The 27,135-nt window shown below is 40.0% G+C and overlaps 1 protein-coding gene across 1 annotated transcript in view; it reads right to left on the bottom strand.

Annotated features, from left to right (window-relative positions):
- The window catches only part of POLA1 (DNA polymerase alpha 1, catalytic subunit), a 180,957-nt gene that overhangs the window by 20,318 nt on the left and 133,504 nt on the right, over positions 1-27,135 (bottom strand). The window lies entirely within an intron of this gene.

The following is a 27,135-nucleotide window of genomic DNA, read 5'->3' as shown; positions in this document are numbered from 1 at the left end:
GCACAGCCTTATACAACTTCTAGTTTCATTTGTTTGACCTGTAAGTCAGCTTTGCAGGAACTGTAACACAATTTAACTATATCTTATTTGTTGATTTAAAATATTTACACCCTGAGCCTCAATTTTAATTTTTGAGGAAGCTTACAATATAATTAAAATAAATTATAAGACAAAATTCTTTAAATATAATAAATTGTAGCAGATGATGTACTGTATCCCCTGGTCACGAAACGTTCTTTGCTCCATTGGAGCACTCTGTGAAAGGAAGGGCAGGGAAGTAATTTTGAAGAGCAATCTATGAGTGGATACAAACCCAAAAATATCTATTTTATAGGCCTGAATTTTATAGCCTCATGGTATAGGTAACACTGGGAGTGCATGTGATATGGTTTCTGCAACAGAGATTGGCTGCATATTCAATCAGAGTAATTCTATCTGTTTTAGGAGCCACACTGCACTTGTATCCCCCATTCAAACATTCCATTGAAATATTGTTGTTGTTGGGTCTCCTTAACAACCTGTCTGATGTTCATCTCGTCATGCCTTTTGTGTGCGTTCCACATAAAACTGGCTATTGACATATTATGACTTTGGATTTGTTCTATTAATCAACTACAGTGGGTCAGTTGTGCAGTTGTGCACTTATATGGGAAGCTGTCCTTCTCAGATGAGGTGAGATGCACTCCAGTATGGGTTATACTCAATTTAGAAGGAGACAGGCTGGATAAAGTCTGACTGAGGACAGCATCTGGAACACCTTACGGTCTTCCTGCACTTAAAGATAAGACACAAATGGGCAAGGAAGCAAAAAGATTCATGTCTAAGGACAAAGGAAAACCAGCAAAAGGCAAAATAAAGAAAAGAAACCTGCAGTATAGTTTGTTTTGATAACCTGGTGTGAAGGAAACTATTTTCCTAGCACACAATGATGCTCCTTGCTTTCAAGCTTTTCGCTTGTCTAATGACAACATTAATCAAATGCTATATAGACAGACACTAAACACTCCGGTACCATTGTCTTTACAGAAATTAATGTAGTTCCCATTATGCTCTTTCTAGTTATTGTTCTGGATGGGTAAGCTAGAGTAGCATGAGAGACAATCATAAAATCACAACTCACAATGAACTCACATTTACCATATTATCTCATCTGGCATCCCAATATGGGTCATAACAAAACAATACGCTTCTAATAATGGTCAGGACAAAATTTCTCTATGATACCAAGTCAATTAGAATTCCATTGTACTGATGGTACCCTCCCCACAGACCATCTTGCCAGAAATCCAGTATACAGAGCACACTTCTTCAGATACACTGAAACAGAAGTTGCCAGATCCTTCTATATAGTGAGAAGGTGGGGAGGGGTATTACTCAGAAGGGTAATATCCCTCCCCACCTTCTCACTATATAGAAGGATCTGGCAACTTCTGTTTCAGTGTATCTGAAGAAGTGTGCATGCACACGAAAGCTCATACCAAGAACTAGCCTACAAAATCTTGTTCACATTGTATCATATTGGTAGACTATTCTCATGATACTTTTGAGATGGCATTACTTGAATTGGTCAGGTTTTCAAACCCACTCAGATCAGATGTCTTGTAGTCAATTTCAATATGTAAGAGTTTGGATAGAAAGCCACAATGAAGATTAAATAAATTCAGGGAGGGATGAGAAGTCTCCAACTTGAGGAATGGCCCATGCCCTATAGTTTGGGAAACTATAGTTTGGGTGTCTGCATAGACTGTTTTGAGCAATTATAATGACCAAATCTGGACAGAATCCTATTTAAGATCAAGGTGGAAGAATAACCGAAAGCCAAAGAACTCCTTTCCTTCATAATATTGATCTGAACTCTGGATGACCAGTCTTTCTCCCAGGATCTGAACCTCAGATACCATCTAGCTGTGATCTCTGTTGCTGTAATGGACAGCAATTACTCAAAGGCTAGCACTGGTGAGACATACCAATTGGCAGTGGTATCTTTCTAAAGATGGGTGCCAATTTCTTGTTCCTCTACCCTGAATTTTAATCCCATCTATTCAGGATAATTGCCTAGCAAAGGAAGGACATGTCACAGAGGCCTTCAAAGCCTTCCGGGGTTAAAAAGTTGTCTTATACGCTGAAATCTACGGTAACTGGGTTTTAGAGATCGAGACTTAATCACATTAAATAATATTTTATCTAATATACTGTGTGTGTGTGTGTGTGTGTGTGTGTGTGTGTGTGTGTCTTGTGCCTTCTTCATTTACAAAATGTTCTTGATCCTTCTGACCACATTTTATAATGGAGATTCTGATGGGGTTGGGAGGAAAGCAGACAACCTTCAGACTCCACTCTCTTTCCAATTGCTGCATTCAGTGGGTATGAATCTTCTGCTTGCTTTCAAAGCAGTCCTTCATTTCAACATCCACATCAAAATCTGATCATATGGCAACATATCTAAGAGCAGCCACAAGAGAAGTGTGTGCCTGGAATAGGGATTAAGCCACACATGCATTACAGTGGTACCTCAGGTTACATACGCTTCAGGTTACAGACTCCACTAACCCAGAAATAGTGCTTCAGGAACACTGAAAGCACCGTTTTCTGCAGCAAGATCAGGCCGTTCAGTTCAAAGGAAGAGAAACGCCCCAAAGCAATTAGTGGACATCTTTCTTATTCCATCTTTTGCACTGGGGAAGTATTGGTGGTGCCATTATAGAAACAGGCTGCTAGCTAAAGAATATCTATATTTCTATATCTAGGAGGGTTTACAGTTCAGTCTGCCTCCCATAGGATTGAGTAACATATAACCCGTACAGGAGTAATACCTAAGGCCGATCCACAGAATACAGTGGTACCTCAGGTTAAATACTTAATTCGTTCCGGAGGTCCGTTCTTAACCTGAAACTGTTCTTAACCTGAAGACCACTTTAGCTAATGGGGCCTCCTGCTGCTGCGCCGTCAGAGCCCGATTTCTGTTCTTATCCTGAAGCAAAGTTCTTAACCTGAAGCACTATTTCTGGGTTAGCAGAGTCTGTAACCTGAAGTATTTGTAACCTGAAGCGTATGTAACCCGAGGTACCACTGTAGGCATATTTGAAAAAAATCCATAAAAACTAACCTATGAAAAGAGAGAACCCTGAATCCATTCCCTTGCTTGGGATGCTACACATAGCCAAATAAATGCCAAAAGAAAACCATCAGATGAGTTAATTGTGAAGTGCTTGGTGGCATAATAGAATTCATTAAACCAAGCACAGCGAGCTCCCTATATACACATATGCAAGGAAAACATTGACATACCTGATCCTTCTATTATTATTTTGCAAAAAGGTTTTAAAAAAAGCCAGTATAAACAGCTGCCATATACAGCTAGTATTTGCCTTACAAGCAGTAAACCAAAGGGTCCCTTTTCCATTCACAAGCAATGCCGGCAGAAGGAAAAACAGAGGTGGCGTCGAAGGGTAAGAGAGCAAAAAAAGCGGATAAATTCCATTTGCGCTATTATAAAAAAACCAGAAAAGTGAACCCAGTCGTTGAAGAGTGAAGATAAAGAGAAGAAAACAGTAATCTTGTTACAGAAACCAGAGAATTATGCTCTTACATGCATGCTCTCTCTCTCTTTTGCTTTCACACTGCACAAGCTCTAGCACCCTGAACAACTTACTCTCCTGCTATTTCCAGCACTTTAAAGAAACTTTTCAACATTTGTTTGACACATTTTTTCAACACCAAGGTGGAGACAATAAGTAAACAGCTAGTGAAGGGCTATTTAGAGAGCTGGTCAGTCACTGTAATAATAAAGAAAAAGAAAGGAAAAAAAAAATATAAATAAAAAGCATTCCACAGAAGAGAACATCTATCCTATGTGCTGTAGCTACAGACAACACATGACCTCTGACAAACAGTTTTCAGAGTAATTTTAATGCTACTCTGGATTTAACTTGACTAACTGGTAGCAATTGAGCACATCTTTTTTTGTGGCAGCAGTTATCTAAAATGCTACAATAACAGCATCAAAAGTAGAATGGTGGAAGATTGGTTTTCCATTGTGCTGCTGAACTGGCATAATGCCCACTTTAAAAGCAATTCGCTGTTCATCACTGAAATCTGGCAGACACGACACTAAATGCCTTGAGGGAAAAAAAGGGTGTCTTGAGAAGGGGAACCACTCCAACTATTGGGTGGGGGGGGGGCGAGAAAGCAAAAAGGAGGATGAATTTAGCTAAGAGGAGAAAATTACCAAATAGAAAGTTTAGCACTACATGTGGACTCTCAACAGGCTCTACTTAATTTGACTAAAGATTTTATCGCAGGCTTATATTAGTAGTGGCAGAACTAAACAAAAGTAAATATATATTTGTGGCTGTCTATTGTTCTAATGAAGTGAAAACCTACTGAGTAACGTCAATCATTTGTCAAACACATCTCCCTAGTTTTATTTACCACCAAAAATAATGAGTAAATATGTGATAATAAAACTGTTCTCTTTACATGGACATATACAATTTCCCCCCACTTCTAAATACAGGTAATGATTTAGGAAGCTTTCAAAATGTCTTTTCACTGTCAATAAAACTAATTCTATTCCCATTTTCATGTAAAAAAAGGCTTTACAAATGAAAATTCAAATTAAAATTCTGATTATAGTGTAGTGTGACAACACCTGTATTTATAATTTTACTGTCAGCTAGCTCTTAGTGTTTAACAATAGCTTGAAGCAGAAAAGTAATTGGAATTTGTCTGCAACATGCCAGATGACGACACTGGGTGCTTTGCTGCGCTCAAGCAAAATTTGGTCTGATGATAGAACAAACTTGGTGACAACTCTAGAAAATCCTGGAGTTAAGACAATCGTGCTGAAACTAGGGATATTGTTTATTATTTCTCCATTGTAATGTCTAGGTACTATACACATGCAAATCAAAGAGTCAGTCCTTGGATTACTGATCTTCGTCAATATTAAGACAAAAGAGGACTCCTCCTCTAAAAGTGCCATTGAAATGAATGGGAGTAGCATGAGAGCACGTCTTTGTAGCACAGAAATTGCAAAAACTTCTATTTATTAGGCAACAGAAGTTGCCAAACATGGTGAGGAAAGACGAGAGACTTCGGTCCAAAGACTTATTAGTGCTCAGATGTACATACAAATGTCTGAATGTGGGGAAAGGTCTTGATCCATTTCAACAGAAGGAGATCAAAAGAGAAATGATCAGGAAAGCTGTTTCAGTTGGGTGAGTGCTTCGCAAAGGAGCGCATCCCTGGAACAGACCACTGTCTCTGGAAACAAATGCATAGAAACCAGCTGATTTTAAAACATGGTTCCTAAGCCATAATGATACTCTAAAGCATCACAGAATTGTAGAGTTGGGAGGGACCCCAAGGGTCATCTAGTTCAACCTGCTGAAATGCAGGAATCTTAGCTAAAGCATCCATAAAGAAGTTCCTGGCACTGTGGTAAGGGCACATTTTAAACCATTTTGATTATTGAATCTAATAAAGGACAGCAAAGACAAAATATGGGGGCTTTGCAGATACTTAGGAAGGTCCTGAAAATACCCGAGTGTTAGTTACCCAGGTAACAGTTTCAGTCGATATAGGACAGGTATATAATATAGTAACCCCCATTCCAGGTTACCCCATTCCCTATTAATAATCTTCACAAGTTAAAATTTCCGTATCAAAACTTTTCTAAACTATTTTTATTTGAAATGAAAACAAAGGTACACGTCCATTGGGATGGTAGATGTATGATGAGTTTTTGTGGGTTATTTGTTAAAAAGAAATAATATATGATATAGCTACAGAGGAATTTGAATATGCCCCATTTTTTCTAATATGTTGGCATGCCATTATTACAGGAATTGCTATACATAGAAAGGTTAAATCTATAATTTAATATCCACGCTTCATTGGAATCCTATGATAAAAAGCTAAAGCAATCTGCAGCCATCTTCTATCTTTCAAAACTTATAAACACATGCTAATCTCCCTATAAAACTTGCCTCACTATAGTCTACAGATGAAAAGCCTATCTTTTTTCATTATTTTAAAGATGAAAAAATAAAATAAAGAAAAGAAAGACACATACAAAAGAAAAACAGAATGACAGTGATGTTTCAGTTTACACTAGATATGGCAACACACGCAAACTGTCAAAACTAAGGAGTGAAAAAAGCTGTTATCAAGCAACTGTCAAGAGAGTCCTCTGAGATTTGGAAATCTTGTGTTTATTGTAACTACTGCACATTACACAAAGAAAGAAACATCCCTCTCCTTACCGTTGCTGCTAAATATCATGCAAGAGAACATAGACTTCTTCCTTACTATTTAGATTAATTTTTTTCACTATAATTCTGTACTTGACAGTACTCCTCCCCTTCTTTTAAGTTTTTCTATTGTACGGTCAAAGTTCAGAGGAAAACGCAAGGCTACATCAAGCATTACTTCATTTTCAACAACTGTCAACATCCATTTCATGTTGTTAACTTGTTGTCCATTTAAGAATGGAAACTTAACACCAAGAGGAATTGACAAAGGATTTCTAGCTTTACAGCAGAATAAAGGTAGTATGGAAAGGATATTTAAGGTATACCATTATGTTACGCTCCGGAGATGAAATATGGGAATATTTTGTATTTGGAGTAACAATTAAAAAGGTTCAAATCGAAGGCAGTATTCTACATTAAACCTCAAGTTTTTAATTTTTAAGGAAAATTACTGACTGCTGGACAGAAACTTATACTCTGCTTTATTATTTGCATTTCCCTCCCCCTTGACTTTGACCCAGTTACAGTCATACCTCGGGTTACAGACGCTTCAGGTTGCGTTTTTTTGGGTTATGGACCCACCGAAACCCGGAAGTATCAGAACGGGTTACTTCCGGATTTCGGCGGTTGCGCATGTGCAGAAGCGCCAAATCACAACCCGCGCATGCACAGACGCGCCACTGTGAGTTGCGAACGCTGCACTCACGTTCTCTCATCCAAATATGCTTTATTGATAACATTCTGTATGCACCAAGTTAATTTTAAATAAAACAAATCATTTGTCTACCATTTATCCTCAATATCCAAATGGTGCACCAAATGGTGAATTTTGTAAATTCAAGTGACACCCAGTGTTCTTTCACAACTATTCACTCCCTGATTTTCAGAGAACACATAATTCTAAGTTCATGTCTTCATTCTCCAAACTTTGCATGGGTGCAGTGTGGCAGTATCTTGCAGCAATGAATACAATCACATAACAGTGATCCAACAACAATTTTACCCACATTATTGTGTGGGTTTTAAAAAGAAATTTCTTGCTTTTCTTACTCATCTCTTTTGCATATGTTAATATGTTAAAATGATAAAACTGCAACTGTTAAAAGTTAGTTAAAATCTCAATGGTGATACAAAATATGATGAAATTGTTTGTTGAGATAGAGTAACTTGAAGATTATGACTAAAATATCTCGATAGGGATAAAGTTTTGTATGTTTTGGAGTTAAATATTTCATTTTCTTAAAATAAAAATATTTATTGGAAAACGTATCCCAGCCCTGGAGGCGCACTGGATTGAACCACAGCAACTCCCTCTCCCCATCTGCCCTAATGTTGCACCAAGTACCCAGGTAGGCACAACTGTGTGAGGAAAAACTCCCCCTGCTCACCCACCCAGGTCTCAGTGATATAGACAAGATCATTCTCCTCATCCATAATCAAGTCATGAAGGAGGGAAAACTCACTCCAAGCTGACCTGGCAATCAGCAACAGCATCCACAGACCCGAGGGCTGGCTGATAAGGCAACCACATATCCCAAGGTGGGAGCCTCCTGGCAAATGACAGTCACCAACTGCCTGTGTTGTGTGTCTCTTAACCGGCCTGCCCCACCTCCCACCCCATACCCAGAACCACAGTGATCGTGTGCCTCTTGCTTTCTCTAGCCCCTCTTCCCAGGCACCCCCTAAGTCATTTTCTAGTGTACCTCGGAAGCTGAACGCCTTGCGAGTCGAACATTTTGGCTCCCAAGCACCACAAACCCAGAAGCGAACGTTCTTTGGAACCCGAACATCCGATGTGGCTTCCGATTGGCTGCAGCTGCTTTTGGACAACTGCCATTATCCCTGACCACTGGACCTCTGTAATTGCCAACAAGGGTTTTGCTACCAAGTACTAAGTCATCTTTTGCAAAGGGATCAAATACTTATTTCACTCATCTGTCTTCTGGGATTCTGGGGTTTTTCCTGTTGTTATTCTGTCTCTCATAGCTACAATAAACCTACCATTAAAATTATGGACTGGTTATTTCTTCGTCAGAGGGCAAATGGGCAAATTTAGCAGGGGATCAAATACTTTCCCCCTTCACTGTATGGACAGATAAGCATTAACAAAAAGTCTGTTTTCAGAACCTATGTCTCACTTTTATACCAGCCACAGCAGATTGTGTGTAACACATGTGAAATTCAGCCTTAAGGCTTATTAAATTTGGTTCAGAGTTCAACTGTAGTGTTGCTCAATGGACAAATTAAAGCTGTATGTTAGAAGTCAGTTGTGAAGCGTATAATCCCATACAATACAGTAAATCACCAACAGGCACAGTTCACCATTGTTTGTCATTGCTCCTTTCTAGAACCATGTAACGGTGAGCGGGGTTCAGTTGTATAAAGACTGCAGTCAAGTCAACAACCTGTAGTTACAAGTTAAAGACCTTCCAATTATTTCTGTAGACACTCATGCTCTGGAAATTGTTACAAGCTGAAAGGTCCATTCAATAATTTACTATTCCTTAAGCCTGCTAGTGAAGTTCAATGTAAAGATTAGCAAGTCTTTAAGGCTTAATACTTTAATTACAATTAGGTATAAAAATACATGATTGCACTGCATAAAATGTATGTGAGTTGGGCTGCAGTACAAAGCTCTCTCTCCCTTAGGCCCGTATTAAAATTGCATACACAAATCCATGCTTCAAGGCCTCGTGTGCAAGGACATAGAAGTCTTTGGCAGTAATCATCAAAGGATCTTACAGGGTTGGAAAAATGTGTGTCATTATGGCAGAAATTTGACATATTGAAGTTGTCTACCATCAATATGAAGAGGTCATTCCATTAGCTATGGAATTTAGAGTGGTATTGGAGGATCTACCAGGCCTATTTCACTGCACATGAAAATTCAATACCAGAATTGCTAAATTGAGTTAGCATCATCAGTGGAAAAATATGCTCTATTTCCTATTATTTATGAAGCCCTATCCTTTTCTTTCTAACCAATTACATTCCCTATCATTTCCAAAATATACGAACTGTTTTCAATCAACAGATTTCTTTATTATAGTGTACAGCATACTTGTTACTGCCTCTTTTCTATATTGAATCCTTGATTGGACAAGCATTTTGAATATAACATGGACTGTGATTGCACATATAAAACAAATTAAAGCTGCCAATCTCTTTTTGGAGGCTATTCTTTATATACACAAAATACCAGGGTGGAGTATCCTGAGTGTATTTGCTTAGGAGAAATTAGGAAGGAGGGAAGAAATATTCACGGAAGAATCAGGAAGACTTTCACTTTCTGATAAAGATATCTGTCTTTCAAAGTTTTATTTAACAATTCTCTTTTTAAAAATGGTATTATTAAAAGCACATTAAATCATTTTGGTTTTCCACGGCTTATTTTTGTTTACACTTATTTGGCTCTCCAAAAATAAATAACAGCTTTTATTCCTATACTATGTGAAAACAACTACTATTCCAGAGAAGCTTGCCTAAGTGCTTGACCATGCTCAGTAGGATTGTTTACCTTCTGTTACCAAGACTTTTATATATATATCAAAGTCATTCAACATACAATAGATTGGATTCAGAGTTCCAGTTATGGAACAAGGCACCCTTGGGTTTCAGCTCTCCCTTCTCCCTGCAGGGTCCTCTAAATTATCTCCAGTGGGGAGTTGGGGGTTGGTACTCCAGAAGTTCAAGGGAAGCTGCAAAGGGAATTGGTAAATATTGCCTCCATTCACAGTTGCACCCTGTTTATCAGACTGTGAGCTGAGAATCATCAGTGGGCCTTGAGCAACTTCCAGGTGTACCTCGGTACCAGGTGTATTCACACTTGCTGTTGTGAACCACCATGGGATCTTCGGATGAAAGGTAGTATACACATAGAATAATAATAATAATAATACCATCAAATTTAATGGCCAAGATTGGACTTATAGACTCAGAGCTGCAAAGGTCATCTAGCCTCCATGGTGGCTAGCAGTGATTGATAGACCCATCCTCCACAAATCTGTCTGATCCTCTTTTTAAGCCATCCAAGCTGTTGGCCACCATTGGCTTCTGTGGAAGCGAATTCCATAGTTTAACTGTACAAGTAAGTATTTTGTTTCATCTGCCCCGAATCTTTCAACATTCTACTTCACTGGATGTCCACAATTTCTAGTATTATGATAAGGAGAAAAACTGTTCTCTATCCCCTTTCTCCATGCCCTGTATCATTTTATAAACTTATTTCATGTCACTTCTTCCTCACCTTTTTTCTAAACTTAAAAGACCCAAATGCTGCAGCCTCTCCTCACAGGGCAGTGTCTCCAGCCCCTTGACCATTTTGGTTGCCCCTTACCGTCACCTTATATTTGTTATACATAGCTGTTCTACATAGGCTTCAGATGCGAAAAAGAGGTTATGATGCTTCTTCTACTTTCAGCTCATGCCAGCCTCAGGAGAAATTAGTTTTTATTAAACTGAACAAGGTTTGGGGAAATTATTGTTTTTATTTTTATTGAAACTGGGTAAATTTTAGTGAAATGCTGAGGACAATGAGCTCAAATAAATTTTGTGGGCGCTAGAATATCCAACTGCCCTCTTCAGATTTACTGCCTGGTTCAACACTCAACATACGGACAACTAATTTTTGCAGACATTTTACTTAAACAGCGAAGCTGAGAGCAAGTCAAAGTCCTTATGACGTTGATTAAATAAAAATTTAGATTCAAAAGCAAGATGACTACCTGCAGTGAGCTAATGAACCAAGCAACTATGTGCTTCACTGAAACTATAAAGCAGCTTTAAAGTGCTTCAATAACCCTAGATTCTGTAATCAACAGTCTGTGTTGCTGGCCAGCCCAGTCTCAGATCATGCTTTTTCAACTGAATGAGGAACTGCTTTCAGCCCTGTAACATGTGAATTGTCCAGCTGGACAAAGAAATGGATGAACATGACTCCTTGGATAGGAGGCAAGTGGGAAGGGTCTAGAAGATCTATATAGCTAGGAAATAGTAAAACACACAACACTAATGACTGCAGTAAGAGGAAAGGCTTTTTTAATAAAAAAAACTTTCATAATATTAGATCACAGAGGCTTCTGCTATGGATTATAGTTCATAGTGGGAGGATATATTTCATGATATTGTGCACACAGAAACAAATTAAACTACACAGTGTTTTTACAATTAGCTAGCTATATTATAACAGTATTTATATACCCCAGGTTGTCTTAGCAGTCTATAAACATACATTTAGTAAGGGCACTCAGACAAACACACATTAGGTGTGCAACATAAAATCCTTAGTTGCTAGTTTCCTTTATTCATTTAATAACCCCATTAATCTTCACGGCAGGGTTGTGTGATGAGGAATGCAAACTAGAGGTAAGAGGATACAGGGGCACTGGCATTGCCCAACCTTGCAAGCCAGCCAGAATGTACTTACCAACCTCCTTGCTTCTAAAATGTATCTTTCCCAAGGACCATCAGCATAGTTGTGAAAGTGTATGGCAAAAGGCACAAAATGGACCTTGTATATTTTCTTAATTTCTTATAAGAGCAGCTCTTTCACCAAGAGCTTCCAAGTTGGCTGGGGAAAGTTTAATTTTTATATGTTGCAGAGATGAAAATCCATGAACTTTGTAAGCATCTTAACACATTTTCCTTTGGGGGGGTGACTTTTCTGTTTTATATCTACCCAAAAAATAGGAGTTAGATGAAGTTTCAGAAATGACCAGTTGATAAGGCACTCTGTTCTAACCATAAGTTAGTGCTGCAGAGATTAAGGGAGGGATGCTCTGCCACCACCCAGACAGGGAATCAAGGCCACTAGAAGACTGTTCCAAACAAGACCATAATTGGAAGGAGGAGGGAGACCACACTTGCCACACCTATTCCCCAGAGAAGCAGCAGATGTAGTGAGCTTGCTTCCCCCTTTCCGTGCATGAAAGAGCACTTTGCTCCAACTGTTAGTTACCTGGGACTGCAGAACTGACGGAAAGGAGGCACATACTGGTCTGCTAGCCAAGTGCCCTGGACCATTAGGAGGCTGCACACCCTCCTTCCCAAGAAAGCTATTGCAGCAACGGAGAGATCAGCCTAGTCTCATCCACCAGCCAGTGGAACAGCAGCTGCTCCAATGCTTGGCTTCCTCTTCCCTCCCTCCTTTTTGCTTTGCTTTGTGTCCTGTTGATTATATTGTAAGCATATAATCAGAGACTACCTTACTGTTAAATGCATGCATAGTGTTCTAAGTGCTGTACCAGCATTAAAGTGTTTACAGGTTTTGTTCTGGTGAACATAGCTGCGGCTATTATTATCATTATCAATACACCTTATTATCACTGACAAGGATAGGTTTGAACCGTCTTTTACTCCCCTTGGTTTCTTACTGCGAAATTAGCAAACAAATTATGAGAAGACAAAAATTCTGGTCTTCTCTAATTCCCAGAAACTAGAGAGATGGGGGACAATATATCCAGAAAGTAAAGATGCATAGATATCTCGGAATTTTATTCCAGAGTAACTCAGGTTGGTTAAACCATTGCACAAGCACTATAAAACAGGCAAAGTGTACCTCCTCAGCAGTAGCTCACTTTTATTTTCAGAAAGGTAACCAATTCATACCAGCTGCCATTCAGATTTTTCAAGCTAAAGTGTCATCCCTGCTACTTTTTGGGATCCCAATATGGATACAAGCATATAATAGTGATTTAGATACGATATACTCAAGTTTCTTGAGACACATCTTCGGGCTCCCAAATTCAATCAAGTATGAGACGATGTGTGCAGAATTAGGTATACACATTATGTAATACTGGGTGTGGACAAGCACTATAAAATACTAGCTGTGTTGCCATTTTCGTTCCCAACCTTCAAGTCTGCTTTCTGATTTACTTAAGGACTCCTATAAATCCAGATGGTTCCAACTCATACGCAGCAAAATTAGATCTATTAGTATTGACTTGGAATTATTGTATAATTCTAGTGAGCAATATATTTATCGCAATATCCAAATTAAGGGATACTGAAAAACAAAACATTGAGTCTGCTGTAAATAAAATCTGCTCCCCCAGGTTCTATGGTTTAAATACAACCAGTAACAGGATCACTTAGAGCTCAAAGTTAACAATTCCAGCCCAATGCAGGGCATTTATGTTAGTCCAACTGAACGCTTTCCCCTCAGCTTTTGTTAAGGGCAAATATTTAAACATCCCTAGAAATGGTAGGCATGTTGTTATTTGAATGTGCCAGACGCTGTAGAACAAATTCTTTTTTACAGTCCAACCAGCTACATAAACGCGTGTTATCCTTCTTTTTGGGTAGTTTACCATCTGGGCACAATGAAAATATCAGATTATACCTGTCTGAAATTAACCCAGAGGTAACTGCAAGGGTGGCTGAGTTTCTGTTAATAGTATCTCCTGGAGTGGTGAATGGCAGCGGGAAGACACTCCGATGAAAATTTCTGTATATGGATGTTTTAAGATGGTCTGTATCTGTAATGCCTAATAAATGTTTGGAGAAAGAAAGGCAATAGCTAACAACAATTTGTTACTTATATCTGTCCCCCCCCCCCATCTGACTTAGGTTGCCCCAGCCACGCTGGACAGTATCCAACAGAATATAAAAAACATAACAAAACATTGAACATTAAAAACTTTCCTTCTGCTGAAGCAAAACCTGATTGTACCTACAGCTTTCAAAGTATTGATTTTAAGAGGTGATGGGGAGGGGGGTCAACTTTTATTTGCTTGACACTGCCTAATGAAGTTCGAGTTTCCTCCAAGATTGGCGATGGGATAAACGTTTGCCTTGAGGAGATTGAAAAAGTAGCATTCCTGTCAAACTGGGGCTCTGAATTACAGAAGTTATTTTTACCACACACCCAGAACCACAGGGGCAAGGAGAACATGCTCTGAAGAGACATCCTCTACCTAAAAGAGTCATACACTTTCACTACTTCATTTGGACATCATAATAAACCATGGATTCAGAAGAAAGGAACGCGCCTGTGAGACCCTTGGCCTTGCTTGGCCAGAAGGAGTCCAGAGCCCTTGCTCCTGTTTTGTTCTGTTGCTCCTGTTTCAAAACAGCATACATGAGGGGGGAAATAACATTTCATCGGAAAAATTAGAACAGTTTGATACTGATTTATGATTTCTAGTGTTTGCTTTGAAAACAATGCATTCTTAAAAGTAGTTGACTGGGAATTACAAGCATAACCAAAACTGAAAACTGTTGACAGTATGCAAAGCAATTTCCAGAGCAAATCAGCTATACAAACTGGTCTTAATGTTAATACTCTGAACACTGAAATACATCCATACAATATGAAGTATTAAGAACCACATTTGATGACATTAACCATTATTTGGTATGTAAAAACATGCAAAGGTTCGCTAAGAGGATTTTACACACTCCACTCATAATACGTTCTTCATTCGAAATACCAGAAGATCCTCTTTCACTTATGAGAAGTAAGGAGACATTGTGGGAATTTTCAACAAAGGTGTTTATCCACAGTAAGTTCCAGTAATCTGGCTGCTATACCAGGGGGCAGCCAATTTTTTTTTAACAGCTTCCAAAGACACCCACACATTTATTGAATTGCCATAATCTAGCAAAGATGCTACCAGAGTAGGGATAACTGTGGCCATATGATCTCTTTTCAGAAGAGGGTACAGATCTATGAGACTATAACACATCTGTGCTGCATTCAGCATGGACTTCAATTCAGAGCAGATACATCTTGGAAGATCTAAAACTTTGATTTTATCTCCTGAGGAGACCCAAAGACTCTTGTACCAGCAATTAATGCTTTTAAGATCATCTGTTTTAACTGCTACACAAGTGTCATGCTGACATTGCAAGGACTTTATGCTGGTATGAGGGAATCAGCAGGGGCACTCCTACTAGTCACCATATTGGTGAAGATGAACCACTGTTATGAACTATGATGTTAACACACAAATTGGCACATGACACATGCATAAACAAATTTGATGTAAATTTATTTCCTTTTTTGTGAGTGGCGTGGAGGGCTGAATCCACATGTAGCACACTGACCCAATAAAACACTGCTGGCCTATCAATCCAGCATCTTAATTCTGGAAGCTCACCAGCCCTTGTTGGGCCATTTTGGTGGTGGGGGTGGGTTTGCTTTGTTTTTAGCTTACAAAAGTCTATACTTCTGTGTATTTAGGGAGCACCCCGGTATGTAGAAACCACTCCCTTATTTTTGGGTGTCCCTATTTTGCTTCCAAATCGAAACACTGAGATCACTGTTGCAATAGAATCTGAATTTTATTTGCATATGTGTGTGTGTGTGTGTGTGTGTGTGTGTGTGTGTGATATTTTTTAGCTGCAGATTTTGAGACTTTAAATATATGTATAAAAAAAGGCAAACTCAATATTAGGAATTATTATGAAAGGGATTAATAATGAGAGAAACAAGCGTCATAACGGCATTTTATAATCTATTATATAGTCACATTTAAGAATAGTTTGTACAATTCTGCCAATTCCAAGGTCATCTTAGAGCTAGAAAAGCTACTCAAATGAACAACTAAAATGATAATTAAAGCAATCTTTTCATATGGAAGTATTTTCATTTTAAAAAAAGATTGAGGCTGCACTCCTAAACACACAATGAGTAAGCATCACTCAACCCAGTACTGTAGCTCTTATTTTTGAGAAAACTTTCATAAAATTAAACAGTAGAGGCAAGATACAATAGAAATGTATAAAATTAATAACAATCTGATATTTGGTCAATTTTTCTCCTTATATAATACCAGAGCTTGTTGGATCACCCCATTAATTCGAAAGGGCTTGCTTCAGGGCTGATGGAAAAGTACTTCACAGAATACATAGGTAATGCCTTCATTTCAAAAAACTAGACCTCACTTAATTTTTAAACTCACGAAGACTTACAATCAAAAAGTTTAAATATATAACCTCCATTAACAAATATGAACAAAGCCAAGCCCCAATAACAACCTCCAAAACAGGCAACTAAACTATGGTATTAGATACACTAGCAAAAAGCAAATTAGGTAAAATCCCCTTTAAAGCAGCCATTATTTTTACTAGTCTCAAAAACAAAATCGCCTCAGGTCCTGATGCTTTCTACAGCAGTGGATGCCAAAACGGAAAAGGACTGAACCCTGGCTATCGCTGGGATTGAGGGATCTGGAATAAGGTTTCAAAGGATGACCAAAATTTGTAGGAAGGAACATATGGAAGAAGGCAGCCCTTAAACTACTCATTCCCAAGCTATTGAAAGCTTCAAAGGGTTAACACCAGAACCTTGAATTAGGCTTTGGAAACAAAGCCATAACCAGCACAGAGCCTGTTAAACTGATGTGACGGAATCAAAACGCCGGACAGCAAACTGGTTGCAACATTTGTAGTTGCAGCAATTTCCAAATGTTTTTTCAACCAGCACTCCCAATGTAGAGTACAATACAGTAGTCTAACCTGGAGGTTGTTACGGCATAAATTACTGTAGCAAGGTCCAATCGTTGCATTTACGTACAGTATTGCAATCGTTCAACTCTGGCAGATGTGCTGTTTGAGAACTTTTATGCAACTCCACCCCTACCCTGCAACGTTCACTGTGAAAATCTTACAGAAATTAAAAACAACATTGTGCAAGATATACCGTATTTTTTGCACCATAACACTCACTTTTTTCCTCCTAGAAAGTAAGGGGAAATGTCTGTGCGTGTTATGGAGGAAATGCCTACGGGTGGCATGCCTACGGATTTTCCTCTTCTAAAAACTACGTGCGTGTTATGGTCGGGTGCGTGTTATAGAGCGAAAAATACGGTACACAGCTAAACATTCATCTCAATGGAATTTGCACAGAAGAATTTCTCAGCAAACTGTGCCCTGATGATTTATATTATGATGAACTGACCAATAGGCTCTAGTAAGGGACATAAATGAACACTTTAGATTATATAGGTAGTACATAGCTGTGGAATATATATATACTTTTTGTTAATTAGGTATCCAATAGTAACAAATTATGCACCTATTACAGATGACCTTTGGAGTCACTCAAGGTACAGTCACAATCATGCATTAAAATCTGCTTTTCACTGTAATGTGTGAATGTATGAAATTAAATGAGGCTTGCAATGTAATCAGTGTGGTTGGCTGCCTTAATATATTCCATTTCAATTTCAAATCACCACAAGCCAAGAGTGATGAATCTAATTTGATCCGTTGCTCACAAAACCAGTGAAAAGAGTTGTTAGAAGCCTTATCAACAACTGGCACCATGGCCACATTTCAAAAGTGGTTAATATTATTTTATTATTATGTTCCAATATCAATGGAAGTCTTAAAATATTCAAACCCAAGAAAAATAAAATTCCACAGTGTTAGAAAGGCACACAATATTAATCTAGCAAAAACTATATGCTTTAATTAAAATCCACAGAACCCAGTAACTTCAGAGTAAAACCTATAATATCGATAAACAGTAGGAAGTAGTTAGTCCCAAGAATAGCATCCTAGTATAACTGTGCATATGGAAACTCATTACTTATCAAAATGTATTCATCATATCACCAGTATCTTCTATTAACATCATTATTATTGTTTGATAGCATCTAGTGATGTCCCTCTGCTGACAGAGGGATTCAGCAATGGCTGCTGGCAATGGAAAGGGGAGGGTGGGGATTTTTCCAATTCCGCACAGCTATTATGCTGCACCACTTCCCATGCTGTTTTGAAGGGTCTCCTAACTCTTTGGAGACGATTGGGAGGCAGTGCTACAGGGAGGAGGGGGAATCAGAAAAAATGACTTATTCTCCATTCCACTAGCAACGTCCTCTGAATCAAAGTGCTTTATGACAGCAAAGGAGCACTACTGGATACAACCCATATTAATTCACCCTATTGGATTCAGTAAATTAATTGATTTATATATAACTCAAATGTGCATATGGGTAAAATAAATATTTCTGAAGAAAGAAGCATAGTTTTGTTTTTAGATGGCGCATACAATGGCTGAGTTCACACATAAGGCCGAGCCATCATTTGTTTAATTGTGGTTTAAAACCATGCGTTGCTGTTGGCTTACAAAGCTTGCTTTCACTATGGCTCGTTGTTACCTATGAATGCCAAATCCTGATTTAATCCTGATTCGGTTTGGCACCTTGCCTGAGTCATTCACGAGGTTGCAGAGATGAAAGGCAAGAGGGGCCAGAAAATTACAAAAACTGCCCAGGCAGAGTGAGAGCTTACCTTGTGCCTTGTTTGTCCCAGGCACAGGCCTGCACTTGTAATGCTCCATGTCTGAGCGCCCCCTTTTTTTGCTCTGGAGCTTTCCCTGCAAACAGCTACTTGGGTTTTTCATGGATTGCCGCTTGTTCTAATTCTGCTTTAAAGAGCAGGTTTTGTTGGGGAAGATACCAGGGCAAAAAAGGGGGGAGGGGCGTTCAGACATGGAACTTTAGAGCGCAGTCTGAGCCTGGAAAGCACGGATAAGTCCTGGCTCTTGCTAGTGCTTTTTGGGAAGTAACCTTCCTTGCTCATTCTTCCTGGCAATAGACTCCTTTCCCCAACAAACTTCTTCCTGGCAAGGCCTTCCTCTAAAGCAAACCCACCTAACCTTGCTGCTGCTCTGCAAGGAGAGAGAAATGTAAAGGGACTGTTGGCTAACTCACTAACATATATCCAAGGGAGTATGTTGAAAACACAACTTAACACATGAACACAAGCTCAGATAAAATAATATATCCCCTCAGGCTCTGAATGCTTTGCTTTTTAAAGGCCTCAAGGAAAATGAGGGACTCAGGATGCATTGCAGAAGCAAAAACTGGAAAGCAGTGAACAACTGGATTTGTTGGGGCATCTCTCACAAACTTCTGCTCATTCTACAGTCTGCATACAGGAGACTAAGTGAGAGATTTCAGGTACATTGCACAGCAGCTAGCAGGAGGGAGAAGCAGATTAGAACGGAGCTCAGGGAAGTTCAATTAACTGCTGACCTGCAAAAGGTGGCGGCGGCCAGGATAGAGTGTGTGTTGGAACTCACTGGGAAGCTCTGACAGGCAAGGCACTACCACACTTTGCCCGAACTATGGAACGTCTTATGGGTAAAGTTTCTCTGAGAAGAAGCCAAAGAACACTGACCTTTCTATTTCACACTTTAGGTTTCCCTCCCCGCTCAGCACCATTACAGGGGAATTGTCTACTGACGGGAGAAAGGGAGGGAACATGGTTTGGTTCGCACGTGCAGAGAGGAGCTGAAAAATCTCTAAGTAGAGTCCCATGCCCTGCATATGCAGTGGGCCAATGCCAACTGAGCAGGTGATGTGCTGAGGCCATGCCTGTACAGGAGCACCGCAAGGGCATTCAGGGCATCAGATGAAGAATGGCAGAGGAGACAACAAAGGTGTGGTTTACAGTGGTGCCTCGCAAGACGAAATCAATTCGTTCCGCAATTCTCTTCGTCTTGCGGTTTTTTCGTCTTGCGATGCACGGTTTCCCATAGGAATGCATTGAAAATCAATTAATGCGTTCCTAGGGAAACCGACTTCAGACCAGGTCCGGGGACAGTCTGTCCCCGGACCTCTTCTGAAGGCTGGGGGGGGGGACAAGGGCTTTTCTTCCCACCCCCAGCATTTTAAAAAACCCTGGGACAGCGGAGGACTTCTCCGCTGTGCGGGGCTATCTTAAAATGCTGGCGGGCGGCATTTTAAAATCGCTCCGGACAGCGGAGGACTTCTCCGCTGTCCGGGGCGATTTAAAAGCCCCTGGGAAGGCAGGCAGGGGGGACAAAGACTTTCGCCCCCTGCCCGCCTTCAGAAGGTGTTCCCGCCCCCCGCCCCACTTCGGAAGAGCTTTCCGAAGTGGGGCGGCGGGGCCAGGTGTTCCCGCCCCCCTCCCCACTTCGGAAGAGCTTTCCGAAGTGGGGCGGCGGGGCCAGGTGTTCCCGCCCCCCTCCCCACTTCGGAAGAGCTTTCCGAAGTGGGGCGGCGGGGCCAGGTGTCCCCGCCCCCCCTCCCCACTTCGGAAGAGCTTTCCGAAGTGGGGCGGCGGGGCCAGGTGTCCCCGCCCCCCCTCCCCACTTTGGAAGAGCTTTCCGAAGTGGGGCGGCGGGGCCAGGTGTCCCCGCCCCCCCCGCCCCACTTCGGAACAGCTTTCCGAAGTGGGGCGGCGGGGGCAGGTGTCCCCGCCCCCACTCCCCACTTCGGAACAGCGTTTTAAAATGCTGGGGGTCGGGAGCGAAGCGCTGCCGACCCCCAGCATTTTAAAATCTCCCCGTGTCCCGGGGAGGTTTTAAAATGCTGGGGGTCTGCAGCGCTTCGCTCCCGACCCCCAGCATTTTAAAATCTTCCCAGGACACGGGGAGATTTTAAAATGCTGGGGGTCTGCAGCGCTTCGCTCCCGACCCTCAGCATTTTAAAATCTTCCCAGGACACGGGGAGATTTTAAAATGCTGGGGGTCTGCAGCGCTTCGCTCCCGATCCCCAGCATTTTAAAATCTTCCCAGGACACGGGGAGATTTTAAAATGCTGGGGGTCGGCAGCGAACGCTTCGCTCCCGCCCGCCAGCATTTTAAGATCGCCCGGGGCAGGCGGGGGGGAGGCAGGCGGGGGGGAGCAAAGACTTTTGCCCCCCGCCGGCCTTCAGAAGAGGTCCTCTTCTGAAGGCCGGCTGTGGGCGAAAGTCTTTGCTCCTGACCGCCAGCATTTCCCTATGGGCTTTCGTCTTGCGATGCAAGCCCATAGGGAAATTCGTCTTGCGAAGCGCCTCCAAAACAGAAAACCCTTTCGTCTTGCGGGTTTTCCGTCTTGCGAGGCATTCGTCTTGCGGGGTACCACTGTATTTCGTTATCTGGGGAGGCTGATCCTGGCTTGTTCAAGAGGCCATGGTTAAAATATATTTTAGCATAGTGTTAAGTGTGAAAGTAGGGACGCGGGTGGCACTGTGGGTTAAACCACAGAGCCTAGGACATGCCAATCACAAGGCCGGCAGTTCGAATCCCCACGACAGGGTGGGCTCCCGTTGCTCGGTCCCTGCTCCTGCCAACCTAGCAATTCGAAAGCACGTCAAAGTGCAAGTAGATAAATAGGTACCGCTCCAGCAGGGAGGTAAAAGGCGTTTCCGTGCGCTGCTCTGGTTCGCCAGAAGCGGCTTAGTCATGCTGGCCACATGACCCGGAAGCTGTACGCCGGCTCCCTCGGCCAATAAAGTGAGATGAGCGCTGCAACCCCAGAGTCGGTCACAACTGAACCTAATGGTCAAGGGTCCCTTTACCTTTACCTTTAAGTGTGAAAGTGGACAAAAACCTCCCCATGCTTAAAAATATATATGGGAGAATGCCTCTTTTAAGACGGTACTTACAGTCTGTGGTTTTTATGAGAACTTTTATTAAAAGCATTCTGCTCCGGCTGCCCTGGTATGTACTTTTAATTGGGATAGCCATTAAGTCTTTTACCTATCCAGATTATTTTTCTTTACTTTTTAAAGTAAAGTAAGACATATGTGCACATATGCAACCGCATCAAAAAGCAAAACCATGAACAAGTCCAATCAAGAACAACAATCCACACACAATTTAAGTTCTTCTATTTGTAGAACAGTCCCTCCCCCAAACTTCCTATAACTAATATAGAGAGGAAATAGTTCCTACGGGGATTCAAATGAAATATTTCAACTCTAATGTACTTGTTACTATTTCTGTTACTAATCCAACCCCATAGTTATAGCCCACTCACAGCAATAAAAACATGAAGCAGCCACATAAATAGCTCAGTATTTTAATTCCAAGTTCATAATATCTGACACTAATAGGATTATTTGTTTTTATCTAGTAAATAAAATAGCTCAGTCTGTCACTCACTTCCTTGTATTCTTTTTGTCTTGCTGCATACATCTTTTGTAAAATGAAAATGTCTGTTTTAAGTGGAAATATTACGGTACATAACATTTTCATGTCAAAATAACTGCATTCTTAGATTTTGTGTTAAATAATTTAAGACAGGAAAATATTTTGATACACATTTGACAGTTATAATCCTAGCATGATCAACATCTTCATAGGTTAAAAATAAGGTGAAAATAAAGAATGCAAGGTAACTGGACAAGCTACTCTCACTAGATTTTTATTCTGAAAACCTGGGTGCAAATTGAACTCAATGAAAGCAGCAAGATGCATTGCTGAAAGCTGAGGAATTCAGTGAATTTAAGAGGCCAGCTTTGACACTTTTAGTAAAGGTCTCTCTATAAAAAAGGTAAATGAGTTTATTCTAGTTTTTTACCAGTATCATAGGACATTCATGTAAATGTGTAATAGGCAACCTTTGATTAAATGGTAGGAAAATAAGAGTAGGATGCTCACTTTATTATTCTAGTTTATACTTTAAATTTTTTTACACAACAACAACTTGGTAAGCATATTTGGGACATAATTCTCAAAGTCCAAATCAAGTGTTACCCATTTTAAAATAAGGGAGGGAAACAGGCAGATGTGAAACAGACATATTAAATGGAGCATATTACAAAGACAAAAATGACATATCCATTTTGCTTTACATTTTTTCTAGACTATAAGGCACAACATTTTATTCTCTGCCACAGGTTGTAGTCAGAAGAGGTGCATCTTTCAGTGTTATGAGGCAGACTGTGGCCTTTTCTCAAAAGCACATCAATCTGGCATGGAGAAGGAGCCCGTGAGTAATCAAATCTGACACCAGCCAGCTGTGATGGTACAATTCCCACAATGCAATTCAGAACTGGGTATTGCACCACAGGAATCATAACATGAGCGATGTCCAGCAGCAGTCCAAGCCAAGCAACTGATTGGCTTCCAACAGTGCCAGTGCCTTACATACCTATTGAATAGGAGGGTGTGAATGGTGAATACAGACTTGCTTGCGCCTGCTCCACTAGGGAACCTGGTCACTCGCTGTATGCTGAGGGTCCATTCAAGCCTGGGGATTGGCCTTGAGTGCTTCATAAACAAGTTGTGATGCATTCTTTGGATCCTAATATCCAGGTAAAAGAATGCTGGATAAAGGGAGTCCCACTTTGCAGAGCATGTTGACACAGAGTTTTCATTTTGGAATGCTTGTACAGTGGTACCTCGGGTTAAGTACTTAATTTGTTCCGGAGGTCTGTTCTTAACCTGAAACTGTTCTTAACCTGAAGCACCACTTTAGCTAATGGGGCCTCCTGCTGCAGCTGCGCCGCCAGAGCACAATTTCTGTTCTCATCCTGAAGCAAAGTTCTTAACCCGAGGTACTATTTCTGGGTTAGCGGAGTCTGTAACCTGAAGCGTATATAACCCAAGGTACCACTGTACTTAATACAAAAAAACCCTTATATCATTTCTGTCATGAGGTTGCCACCATTCAACTCTACCTATTTTAAGACTGCTCCCTCCTACATTCCAAACATTCCAGCCAGATTCTCCAGTGCTTCAGTTTGAATTAAATTTGATTTAAACTGCTGTGATCTGTCCTGGGACCTTAAGAAGGATGGATAAGAATTTAAACAACAACAGCAGCAGCAGCAGCAGTTCAGAGTGATAAGTAGTTTACATTGCTGTCATGAAAGGTGGCTTAATTTTTATTTTTATATTTGCAAGTGGCAATGTTAGCTATTAGTGCAAAAATAGCAATAGAGCACCCATATAAAGGATTATTGTACTTTAATGTATTGCTTATTAACATGACACTGGGCTTTCCCATATGAAAAGTGCCAAGAAGAGAATCCAGCTAACAACAACCCATGAGTCTCAAGAGATTATAGTATAAAAGATTCTTTGGAGAAATCAAGGCTAATGACTGCTCATAAAAATGATGGCAACTACAATTTATATACCAGCTTTAATTTCAGTGTTGGTCTTGTTTGTCTGCATGTTATTAGGTCATGAAAGAGGTATGGAAGCCAACTCAGAGAATCCACACTTGAGTTAGGACTGAAACCTAGAACTCCCAAATCCAAATGTAATTGCTGACCACCTGACAATCCCACCTCTCAGTGCTCAGTTTAATTTTAACTGCAAATTATTTATGCTTCACGTATCAGGAATGGCTGGCATTGTACCACAGAGCTGCCTTCCTGACAGTGGTGTTGCTGCTGCTTAGCTGGGCAGTGGCTGGACTGCCTAGCGGGGCAGGAAGAAAGACTGACTCCACTATTGTGCCCATGCAGTCCCAATCTCTCTGCCACTACCCCTATCCCTGCGCCATCTCCGAATGCCAGTGGCGTAACAGCAGCCCTGTGGCACTGCCCCTCTGGACCAGACACTCCTGTTTAGTACGTTGCTAGCTATTAAATTTTTTGTGGAAGCAACTAATGCCTTGACCTTCTAAGAGATAACAGTAGCAAGCAACAAAACACACATAAGCTCCAGGAAAATTCATAAGAAAACTGTAAAGCAAAGCAAAAGAACTTTATCATACTTTCATAATTCATTAAATGCAGATGTCGGCAATATCTTTAACCATTTGCTGGCTTCAAAAGATGGAGGCCAGGAATTAAATTAAGATGTCAGATGTTAGTAAAGAAAATACGGTAGTAGTTCACCAATTGGTCTTTTAAATGATCTCCAGTTCATAAAATAAGATTTTAGAATTTTTTTACTAGATAATTATACTTCCTGATTTTGTAATTAGTGGAACTACATGTAATTACATAATAATTATGATGGTAATTACGTAATTAAGATGTATAATTATGTAGTAAAAAACATTATGGAAATAAAAACTATCAACTGTATAACCACAATACATCTACAAAAAAATTCTCTCCCATTGCTTTAAAACTCTATTTTCCCACGAAAAAAATCAGTGATTAGTCTATATCAACTACCTGATGGCAAAATAAAGCAAAATCTTACAGATATTAAGATACTGAATTATCCTCTTAAGACTTAATTATACCAATTTAGTAACAATCAAATGTATATATTTTGCTCAAAATCATTGTAAATTCACTAAAATCCAAATGAAGCAAATTAAACAAAGCCACAGTGAAATCAACATTGTAGATTTTAATATTTCTTAAATACTGATGTTCGGAATACATCAGAAAATATATGACGTATGCCCAAGAAACAGTTCTCTAAGGGACTGGTTTATGTTTGATTCGTATTACAGAAACTTTATTCCATTCCGAAAGCATTGCATATGCTATGCGTTAGTGTCTAGCAAATGTATCCTGTTAGTTAGGCACAATTTCAAATTGGGCCTGAATCTGCCTACTTTTCCAGGAATATTTAACTTGAGTATATGGTATTCTTTTAGTTATCAGCAAGCCAATGAACCTTGGGAAGGGATTCTGCAGCGAGTTATTCATCTCTAGATTGACTGGACATGAAAAATAACCATAATGAGCAGTTTTACTAGTTGATGTTTGAGAGGTTGCCTTCAAAGCTACTTCAATTATCAACTTGATGATATAAATACCACCTTGCTATCTATATGCCAATTCAGCACACCCTTCCAAAGTACATGCAAATTCTTATGCTATCTCTTGCACCCAAATGTACTGGTAGTCTAAGTGTGGGAACTCCATTTTCGCTTATGGAAACACCCTGTTCTAATGAAGCATTTCATTCTTAAGTTTCTTTCGAGACACAGCTGCAGCATTCTGCATATACTTTTCTGAGTAATTGTCACCTGCTAACAGAGACACACTGAAGACCCACCCATTACTAGCTCTGAGAAATACTGCCACTATGAAAAGTCTGCTTCTAAAGCTTTCTAGCAATTCATCCATAAAAAAATCACTTTCAATTGATATTTGGTACACCACAGAGGGAACACAAGAGGGGGAAAACGATGTTTAAATTACAGGATACAAGCAAATATTCAAAGTTAGATTTTGTGTTTTGCATGTAGGTCATACAGCCTAACTTTCATTTTTCTAAATGCAATTTTGCAGTTTATTCATCCAGAAAGTAAACTGGGCATGTTTAGTATTTTTTTATGAAGGTGGGAGTGTAAAATGCTGCTGTAACTGTGTAAAAGTATTTACTTAGTATGCATTTAGTTTGGTTTATAAATCTGGTGTATAAAAATAAATAGCATGGAGATATTAATAAGTACTGAAATGCACTCTCAAGGTACAGACAATGCTTTTAATATCTGACATTGTTTCAATCAGAACATATCTCAATATAACCTAACCTTTCATTTTTACTTCAGGCACTATTCTGATACCTTTAGGAACTTCGCATTTCAATGTCAGAAAGCTCTGCAATTAAGGTGTTCTATATCTACTGCTGGGTTAGCAGACTTTAAATGAAAAGGAATGGAAAAATGCAAGACTCAATAGAAAGTCAAACATGTACAGAAATTATTACTTCTGATCTGTTCTTCAAGATATCATTCTTTCCTGGCTTCTGTTGAGGTTAAGCTGCAGAGTTCCTGTCTATTGTTCGAAACAGAGCCTGATACTCTTAAGTAGATATGTTGTCACCCTTTCTTACCAGGCAGACCAGTGTGATGCCTTTTCAGAAAGTGCAAAGAAGTTACTCTTTAAAGAGCTTTTCCACCTTTTTCTAAATGTCTGTCAGGATAGATGTAAGAACTACTTAAACAAACAGGCAAATGAAAATACTAGAGAATACCAAAAGTTTGAATAATTGGGGCTAAAACAAACACGGGTTTTGGTCCATTTATGCTCTACTCCTTGTCACTCTAACCCAAAGCTTTCTCTAGCCTTCTCATTGCCTGCAAGCATCTGTCACTAGGCCCTATGTCAGATCCCATCAGTCCCTGCTCTCCCACAATTAGACTGACCCTCCACTGCCCTCGCAGTAGGAGTAATGCTCAACAGAAGATTACCACCAGCACCCCCAACCAGTTAAATGAGTTTAAAACACTCCTTCCTTAAACACTGTTTTTTTCAGCAGAGTGAGGGGTAT

This window comes from Podarcis bocagei (assembly GCF_964188305.1).
Source record: "Podarcis bocagei genome assembly, chromosome: 6".
NCBI classification, from domain to species: domain Eukaryota; kingdom Metazoa; phylum Chordata; class Lepidosauria; order Squamata; family Lacertidae; genus Podarcis; species Podarcis bocagei.
The sequence above is the reverse complement of the archived record's forward strand: the minus strand, read 5'-3'. Positions and strand labels throughout refer to the sequence as shown.